Consider the following 10,794-nt stretch of genomic DNA (forward strand, 5'->3'; position numbering starts at 1 on the left):
TGCCCGTTCCACTTCCCCATTTGCCAATGGGTAGCGATGGCTACTGGTAAAATGAGTGAAGCCGTATTCAGCGGCAGAGTCCCTAAGAAGGATACAAGGGTACTGCTACCCATTGTCTGACATTAACACCTCTTGTCCCCCTTTCCGACCAAAGATGTTCTTCATGGCTGCCATTACGGTACTGGCTGTTGCACCATTGAGGTAGGCAACCTCAATGTATCAAGAGAAATAGTTACCAACCACAAGGTAAGTATTATTGTCCCATATAAATATGTCCTTTCCCACACGTTGCCACAGCTTCTCAGCCACAGGAGTAGTCAACAGTGGCTCCCTCTACGTTGCTCTGTGTTTGGTACACATAGGGCAGTGTTTAACCTTCTGGCTGATGGCAGAAGAGAGCCCCTGGCCACCAAACCGATTCACGGGCTATACCACAACACTTAACTATTCCTCGGTGGCCCTTGTGGATGATGTTGAGTGTCTCCTCTCTAATTGAGCCAGGGATGACAATCCCTTGTCCTTTCAAGAGAAGATCCCCAGCCAGGGAGAGATACGGCCTTACCTTACAGTTTTGTTTGATGTCAGGTGGAACATGAGCTTTATCAGGCCACTGTGTCTGGCAGTAGTAAATGAGTTTGCTGCAGATGGAGTCTTCTTTCAATTTCTGTGCCAGCTGTTGCAATCTAGCCTCAGTAGCTGGAAGGGACTGTCTAATAGAATCTACAAATATTCTTATGTCGGCTTCCCGCTGTATCTCTGCCTGAGTGGCTGTGTGGCCTAAAGGTGACCTTGAGAGGATGTCTGCAGCAAGGAGCTGCTTTCCAGGAACATGCATGATATCATACGTGAATTTCAGCTCTCTGAATCTCAGGATTTGTGGTGGGAGTGCATCCAGTGGTCTGGTGCTCAATAAAGGGACAAGGGGTTTGTGATCCATCTCTAATGTAAACTTCATGCCCACTAGGTATGATTGAAGACGCTTGCCTGCCCAGGTCAGCCAGTGCCTCCTTCTCAATCTGAGCCTAATGTTTCTCGACATCTAACAGAGCTCCAGAGATGAAGACTGTTGATCGCCAGTCTCCACCCACTGGCTGTCTCTGAAGGAGGACAGCTCCAAAGCCAAAGGACGATGCATCTGCTGACACGCTTGTCCCTGCATTGAATGAGTATACAGCTAGAACTCTCGGTGAGCTGAGCTCTGCCTTCAGTTTCTAAAAAGCTGCTTGCTGGGGTGCTCCCTAACACCACTGTCTTTTCTCTGACAGTAGTTCATTTAGAGGACGAGAGAATGATGAAAGATGCAGGAGAAACATGTCTAAGTAATTAGCCATGCCCATTATTCTCCTTACATCCGCAACACATGTTGGTTCTGGTATGTCCAGTATGGTCCTCACTTTGCCCGGGTCCAGGTTCACTCTATCAGCAGTAAATCGGTGTCCAGGAAACATGACTTTGCTCTTGGAAAACTCACACTTATCTTTGTTCAGGGAAAGTCCTTGGTCCCTCAGTCCCCTGAGAGCCTCTTGCAACTTGCTGTCATGTTCAGCTTGATCCATGCCATACACCAAAATGTCATCTGCATGGCACCGTCAAAGCACAGTCCTCCAGGATCTGTGACATCTGTCACTGAAAATCCTGTGGGGTAGAGGAAGTCCCAAATGGCAGCCTTCTGAAACAATAGCGACCAAATGGGTGATGAACGTTGTTAGGTGTACACTGTCCTTAGCAAGAGGAATTTGCCAGAATCCTGATGTGGCATCCAGTTTTGAAAAACCTTTTGCTCGTGACAGTGTATGTAGAGTGTCATCAACAGCAGGTAAAATAAGTCTCTTTCGCTCTGACCCACTGGTTTACAGATGTTAAATCAACGCACAGTGTGAGGTTCTCTTTTAAGCCAGGTTTGGGCACCACTACTAGCCCTGCACACCATGGAGTGGATTTAGTGAGGTTAGATACCACCCCCATTGTCTCTGATCCATCCAAATCTGCCTTGACTTTATCTCTTAGCTGGATGGGTACTCAACGTGGGGCAGACAGGGCATATGTTGTGGCATTTGGTTCTAGTTTTATCTTGTATGGATCTTCCAGCTTGCAGAGTCCTTTGAACACAGTGGGGTAACTACTACTCATGTCTTCCCCCACATGTACGGTGTAGAAATGTTTAAAAAGTGACAAAGCCTCCATGGCTATCAGGCCTAACAGCAGTCTCATCTGTTTGGCCACAACATAAACATCGTGTTCAGTTGTCCTATTTCTGATTTCCAGTTATCCCTTGGAAGATCCTCTTACATCCAATCGCTGTCTGCCTGGACCATACAAAGGAAACTTATGAATCAGGAGTGTCCTATGCTTATCTGTAGAGTTGTGGTGTTTTGGTATAGCTGATACTCCAGCTCCAGTGTCAAGCTTGAATTCTTTTTTCTCTCCATTTAATTCTAGAGTCTCTCTCCACTCATTATCTACACTGTTGATCTCAATCATTATCTCACATTATCCGGATCATCTGTTGAATCCCCTTGGATCTCATTGACACCTCTTGCAGCACGACATCTTCGTGCAATGTTCTTTTCTCTTACATTTGCAACACTATGCAGCTTTGGTGGGACATTTTTCCCATGGATGTCGTCCGTTTCCAAATCTCCAACAGCTTGAGTCTTTATTTTTATTTTCTGACTTGTGCTGCATTATTGATCGTAAGCCCCTTTTTGTGACTGCTTCCTCCTTGTCATAGCATCCAAATTGCCAGCCTGCCCTTCAGCCATTCTGCCACATAGTACAGGGGTTGGACAATGAAACTGAAACACCTGGTTTTAGACCACAATAATTTATTAGTATGGTGTAGGACCTCCTTTTGCAGCCAATACAGCGTCAATTCGTCTTGGGAATGATATATACAAGTCCTGCACAGTGGTCAGAGGGATTTTAGGCCATTCGTCTTGCAGGATAGTGGCCAGGTCACTACGTGATACTGGTGGAGGAAAACGTTTCCTGACTCGCTCCTCCAGAACACCCCAAAGTGGCTCAATAATATTTAGATCTGGTGACTGTGCAGGCCATGGGAGATGTTCAACTTCACTTTCATGTTTATCAAACCAATCTTTCACCAGTCTTGCTGTGTGTATTGGTGCATTGTCATCCTGATACACGGCACCACCTTCAGGACACAATGTTTGAACCATTGGATGCACATGGTCCTCAAAAATGGTTCGGTAGTCCTTGGCAGTGACGTGCCCATCTAGCACAAGTATTGGGCCAAGGGAATGCCATGATATGGCAGCCCAAACCATCACTGATCCACCCCCATGCTTCACTCTGGGCATGCAACTGTCTGGATGGTACGCTTCTTTGGGGCTTCTCCACACCGTAACTCTCCCGGATGTGGGGAAAACTGTAAAGGTGGACTCATCAGAGAACAATACATGTTTCACATTGTCCACAGCCCAAGATTTGTGCTCCTTGCACCATTGACACCGACGTTTGGCATTGGCATGAGTGACCAAAGGTTTGGCTATAGCAGCCCGGCCGTGTATATTGACCCTGTGGAGCTCCCGACGGACAGTTCTGGTGGAAACAGGAGAGTTGAGGTGCACATTTAATTCTGCCGTGATTTGGGAAGCCGTGGTTTTATGTTTTTTGGATACAATCCGGGTTAGCACCAGAACATCCCTTTCAGACAGCCTCCTCTTGCGTCCACAGTTAATCCTGTTGGATGTGGTTCGTCCTTCTTGGTGGTATGCTGACATTACCCTGGATACCGTGGCTCTTGATACATCACAAAGACTTGCTGTCTTGGTCACATATGCGCCAGAAAGACGTGCACCAATTTGTCCTCTTTTGAACTCTGGTATGTCACCCATAATGTTGTGTGCATTTCAATATTTTGAGCAAAACTGTGCTCTTACCCTGCTAATTGAACCTTCACACTCTGCTCTTACTGGTGCAATGTGCAATCAATGAAGACTGGCTACCAGGCTGGTCCAATTTAGCCATGAAACCTCCCACACTAAAATGACAGGTGTTTCAGTTTCATTGTCCAACACCTGTATATGCTGCTGATTTTTATTTCCTCGTAGTGGGGCACTTTTTGCTAGTGTGAGTTCAGGATCCATCTCCAGTGACTCTTGACAACTTTCTCTGACACTTTCTCCTGGCTCTTGGTTGCTTCTATTGAACCATGCACATTCAAAAATAATATTCCTTTTGCTCACACATTGTCTCTCGAAAGCCCTTTTCACTTCTTCGTACGACTTCATTTTATCCTCCTCTAGAGGCAGGCCATTCAATATATCCTCAGCTTCATCCCCCAGTGTGTACATCAGTGTATTTACTTGATATCCTTGCGACTGTTTATTCAGGTATGATGCGATTTTGAAGAGTTCAAAACGTCTTATCCATTTTGGCCACTTGCTCGCGTTACCAAAGTCAAATTTACCTAGAGGAGCCAGCTGGATAACGCCTACGGCAGGGATCAGTGTCGTTTCACAGTCATTTTCATGCACTCACCCTCCGCTGACTAGCAAGCACACGCCAGCTGCTTTCGTGTCGTTCTTCTAACACACGAAGGCGGAAACTTGCACTTTCTCCCGATGGTCAGGAGTCAGCCGCTTATTCTGTTGTTACTTTTGACACCATGTTGTCTTATTAACAATGCAGGGAGTAAGGTGACTGTGCACTTTATTTAGCTTCACTAGCTCTGTTAATATCCGGGTCTTTTTCAATTCATTCGTATTGGCTGATACATTGTACGTTAGTTAACTCTTTCCACAACATCTCCCCCTTTTGAGTAAGAACAAACATTATTTCACAACTGAACTGTGCTGCATATGTCACTCGTGCCCTAGTGTCCCTCAGAAACAATGTCCCACACTTGACTTGGACATATTCAGACAAGTAAAAAAATTATTCAACAGGCGGTTTTCTGAAATGTAAAGAAAGACGAGCTGCATTCATCACAGAGCCATATCAATCAAAAAACGCAGCAGCGTCCCACATCATGACCAACCTGCGTGACAACAGAATAGAATCTATAAATATTCTTATGTCACGACAGAACAAAAAAAGGATTTTCTTGTAGCTTACATCAGTATGCAGAATATAATGGTATGTAAGTATGTAAAGGAAAAGAAAATGCAGCTACAGCAAAGACTGGGAACCGGTTTATAACTGGGTGAGGTAGGGCCATGTTGTCGCATAGGTAACATAGGCAATTGCCTAGGGCTGCAACCACGGAAAGGGTGCTAGAGGATTCTTTTTTTTTATTAATTACGATTTTTTTTCTGTGATGAGAATTTTGTGGTATTTAGCACAGCAAAACCGCTACAAACATTACACACCATCCTAAACCATTCTGTAAATAAGACTCGTGTTCTAAAATTCCAAAGACGTCTGTAAACTAAATTTAGATTAGTAACCAAGAGGCCAATTTACACTTGTAAATTTCCCAATCCGCTGCGCCCTCCTGTCGCCCCTCCCCCACGGTCTCCTCTTAGTGTCACTGCTAGTACTGCTATCATGAAGAAGCAAAAGCCATCAGAGGCACAATTTAGCAAAAAAAGAGAAGATGATGAGGAAAAGCATGAGAAGGACCAAGGTAAGAATGTGAAGAAATTGTTGCATTAAAAACTGCATGAGTAGGGTAGTTTATCTTTATCACCCACAGTATTTGCTAGATATCTTATTAGCAATAATACATACAGTTGGTCGGACATAGCCTAGTAGCTTACGTACACCACTGCCGGTTTGTTTCAACACTCCATCAGATTTTAGATCATGACAGAAACACGTAGCGTTTACAGTTTGAAATGAAGTAAAGGCATCCTCTTCAACTTGATGGTTATCATTATGGATGCCATAAGACTTCCTGAAGCCAGATGTGCGTTCAAGTTTGCCAACACAGGCAAACGGTTTGCTGGTTCCAAAGCATATGATGTACTGGGCTAACGTTAGCGAACAACAGCCAAAGGAGAGGAGAGGAGTTACGTACAGTATTCCAGACTGGGAAGTGGGGACATAATATTTATACACTTTTGCCTATTAGATTCAAGATGACTTTCTACCATTATCAGTATTTTCCACTGTAAACGTCTGCTTGTGTTCAATGCACCTGAACTCACCTAGGGGGCAATGTTAAGCTACAACAGTATTCTTGAAGGGGTTTTGGGCTTGCCTCTAAAAGTAACATTTTCTAGTAACTTAAAATGTGAACCTTTGTGGGAAAAGAAGGTTAGTAATTGGCAAGGTGTAGTCTTGCAACATACAGTGCCTTGCTAAAGTACTCGGCCACCTTGAACTGGTCAACCTCTTGCCACATTTCAGGCTTCAAACATAAAGAAATAAAATTCTAATTTTTTGTGAAGAATCAACAACAAGTGAGACACAATCATGAAGTGGAATGAAATTTATTGGATGTGTCAAACTTGTTTAACAAATAAAAAACTGAAAAGTGGGGCGTGCAATATTCGGCCCCCTTGCGTTAATATTTTGTAGCGCCACCCTTTGCTGCAATTACAGCTGCAAGTCTCTTGGGGTACAGGTCCTTCTCAAAATATTAGCATATTGTGATAAAGTTCATTATTTTCCATAATGTCATGATGAAAATTTAACATTCATATATTTTAGATTAATTGCACACTAACTGAAATATTTCAGGTCTTTTATTGTCTTAACACGGATGATTTTGGCATACAGCTCATGAAAACCCAAAATTCCTATCTCACAAAATTTGCATATTTCATCCGACCAATAAAAGAAAAGTGTTTTTATTACAAAAAACGTCAACCTTCAAATAATCATGTACAGTTATGCACTCAATACTTGGTCGGGAATCCTTTGGCAGAAATGACTGCTTCAATGCGGCGTGGCATGGAGGCAATCAGCCTGTGGCACTGCTGAGGTCTTATGGAGGCCCAGGATGCTTCGATAGCGGCCTTTAGCTCATCCAGAGTGTTGGGTCTTGAGTCTCTCAACGTTCTCTTCACAATATCCCACAGATTCTCTATGGGGTTCAGGTCAGGAGAGTTGGCAGGCCAATTGAGCACAGTGATACCATGGTCAGTAAACCATTTACCAGTGGTTTTGGCACTGTGAGCAGGTGCCAGGTCATGCTGAAAAATGAAATCTTCATCTCCATAAAGCTTTTCAGCATGATGGAAGCATGAAGTGCTCCAAAATCTCCTGATAGCTAGCTGCATTGATCCCTGCCCTTGATAAAACACAGTGGACCAACACCAGCAGCTGACACGGCACCCCAGACCATCACTGACTGTGGGTACTTGACACTGGACTTCTGGCATTTTGGCATTTCCTTCTCCCCAGTCTTCCTCCAGACTCTGGCACCTTGATTTCCGAATGACATGCAGAATTTGATTTAATCCGAAAAAAGTACTTTGGACCACTGAGCAACAGTCCAGTGCTGCTTCTCTGTAGCCCAGGTCAGGCGCTTCTGCCGCTGTTTCTGGTTCAAAAGTGACTTGACCTGGGGAATGCGGCACCTGTAGCCCATTTCCTGCACACGCCTGTGCACGGTGGCTCTGGATGTTTCTACTCCAGACTCAGTCCACTGCTTCCGCAGGTCCCCCAAGGTCTGGAATCGGCCCTTCTCCACAATCTTCCTCAGGGTCCGGTCACCTCTTCTCGTTGTGCAGCGTTTTCTGCCACACTCTTTCCTTCCCACAGACTTCCCACTGAGGTGCCTTGATACAGCACTCTGGGAACAGCCTATTCGTTCAGAAATTTCTTTCTGTGTCTTACCCTCTTGCTTGAGGGTGTCAATAGTGGCCTTCTGGACAGCAGTCAGGTCGGCAGTCTTACCCATGATTGGGGTTTTGAGTGATGAACCAGGCTGGGAGTTTTAAAGGCCTCAGGAATCTTTTGCAGGTGTTTAGAGTTAACTCGTTGATTCAGATGATTAGGTTCATAGCTCATTTAGAGACCCTTTTAATGATATGCTAATTTTGTGAGATAGGAATTTTGGGTTTTCATGAGCTGTATGCCAAAATCATCCGTATTAAGACAATAAAAGACCTGAAATATTTCAGTTAGTGTGCAATGAATCTAAAATATATGAATGTTAAATTTCCATCATGACATTATGGAAAATAATGAACTTTATCACAATATGCTAATATTTTGAGAAGGACCTGTATGTCTCTATCAGTTTTCACATCAAGAGACTGAAATTCTTGCCCATTCTTCCTTGTAAAACAGCTGGAGCTCAGTGAGGTTGGATGGAGAGCGTTCGTGAACTGCAGTCTTCAGCTCTTTCCACAGATTCTCGATTGGATTCAGGTCTGGACTTTGACTTGGCCATTCCAACACCTGGATATGTTTATTTGTGAACCATTCCATTGTAGACTTGGCTTTATCGTCCCAGTCTCAGGTCTCTTGCAGACTCCAACAGGTTTTCTTCCAGAATGGTCCTGTATTTGGTCCCATCCATCTTCCCATCAATTTTGACCATCTTCCCTGTCCCTGCTGATGAAAAGCAGGTCCAAACCATGATGCTGCCACCACCATGTTTGACAGTAGGGATGGTGTGTTCAGGGTAATGAGCTGTGTTGCTTTTATGCCAAACATCGTTTTGCATTGTGGCCAAACAGTTGGATTTTGGTTTCATCTGACCAGAGCACCTTCTTCCACATGTTTGGTGTGTCTCCCAGGTGGCTTGTGGCAAACTTTAAACGAGACTTTTTATGGATATCTTTGAGAAATGGCTTTCTTCTTGCCACTCTTCCATAAAGGCCAGATTTGTGCAGTGTACGACTGATTGTTGTCCTATGGACAGACTCTCCCAGCTCAGCTGTAGATCTCTGCAGTTCATCCAGAGTGACCATGGGCCTCTTGGCTGCATCTCTGATTAGTCTTCTCCTTGTTCGAGATGAATGTTTAGAGGGACGGCTTGGTAGATTTGCAGTGGTCTGATACTCCTTCCATTTCAATATGATTGCTTGCACAGTGCTCCCTGGGATGTTTAAAACTTGGGAAATCTTTTTGTATCCAAATACAGCTTTAAACTTCTCCACAACAGTATCTCTGACCTGCCTGGTGTGTTCCTTGGTCTTCATGATGCTCTCTGCGCTTTGAACAGAACCCTGAGACTATCACAGAGCAGGTGCATTTATACAGAGACTTGATTACACACAGGTGGATTCTATTTATCATCATCAGTCATTTGGGACAACATTGGATCATTCAGAGATCCTCACTGAACTTCTGGAGTGAATTTGCTGCAATGAAAATAAATTATAATATTGCACGCCCCACTTTTCAGTATTTTATTTTTAAAAAAGTTTGACACATCCAATAAATTTCATTACACAAAACATTTGAATTTTATATCTTTGCTTGATGCCTGAAATGTGGCAAGTGGTTGAAAAGTTCAAGGGGGCCGAGTACTTTCACAAGGCACTGTATAAATCCATACTTGTGCAATTTGAGATTCTCTTGTCATTTAGAATATGCAGTCCATGCAGTAATAGGTGCAGTTTTGATTGCCATTTTTAACACACATTTCTCTGATTTTAAATGCATTTTGAAATATTTAACACACCCCATCAGCCATCAGCCACTAAAACTTCATAAATCGCCTCAGCCTCAATTGCTACAAGTACATCTTCTTGCACACAAGCCTCCAGTGATGATGTTTGTCCACCATCTCCAGTACCCTCCACCTCAGCTCAGCACTCAAGTGAAGATATAGGTCAACCTACCTTATTCACTCTAGCAGCCCACTGGCATTAATGCTTCACTAACTGACCCTGCCAACTGACCAGCTGGCTTATCAGATGCAATTAGAGCAAAGTTAATTCGAAGAAGTCCAAATCAGAGCAAAAACACTTTTGTGTTTCCAAAAAACAGAGATGGCATAAGTTGTCATTATGATTACTTCAATAAAGTTTTAGTAGAGGAAAAAGTGCACAGAAGCTCACTGATGTATTCACACAAAACAGATAGTCTGCACTGTTTCTGTTGTAAGCTGTTTTGTGTCAGAGAATTCAAATTCAATAGAGAAGGGTTAGCAGACTGAAAAAATGTGTCTTCCATCCTCAGGGGACACATAAATGGCAAGAAGCACAACACAAACATGGCAAAATGGAAAGAGCTAGACATCTGTCTCATAAAGGGGCTCACAATTGACAAAAGAGAGATGGCCCTTCTAGAGACTGAAAAACAGATGGAGAGAAGTTCTGATCAGATTAATGGCAATAATTCAGTCTTTATCTAAAGGAAGTTGCCTTAAGGCCCAATGGCAACTTTAAGGAAGTTGCCATTGCTCATGGCCAAATTTGATCCAATTATGATGCATCATGTACAAAGAGTGGAGAGTGAAAGTAAAAAGCACCAAAATTACCTGGAAAATACCATCCAGAATGAATTAATTGACTGCATCAACTCCAAAATACTTGAGGGAATAAAAACCTGCAAGTATTATTCCATCATTTTGGATTATACTCCCGACCTTAGCCAAAAGGAACAGGTGTCGGTCATTGTCAGGATTGTTACACAGGAGAATGAGCCACATATGAAAGAGCACTTCTTGGGCTTTCTTGAAGAGAGTACCCAACAGGAGCAGGCTTATCAGCTCTTATCCTCAACAGGCTAGACAAGCTTAACATTCCCTTTGAGGACAGCAGAGGGCAGTCCTATGATAATCGTGCCAACATGAAGGGGAAGCACAGAGATGTTCAGGCAAGGGCAAGGCCTCTTCAAAACAACCCATGGGCTTTCTTTGTGTCATGTGGTGCCCACACTCTCAATTTAGTAGTAGCACAAGCTGCACCAGATGTCATTAGCTAT

This window comes from Girardinichthys multiradiatus, chromosome 19 (genome assembly GCF_021462225.1).
Source record: "Girardinichthys multiradiatus isolate DD_20200921_A chromosome 19, DD_fGirMul_XY1, whole genome shotgun sequence".
NCBI classification, from domain to species: domain Eukaryota; kingdom Metazoa; phylum Chordata; class Actinopteri; order Cyprinodontiformes; family Goodeidae; genus Girardinichthys; species Girardinichthys multiradiatus.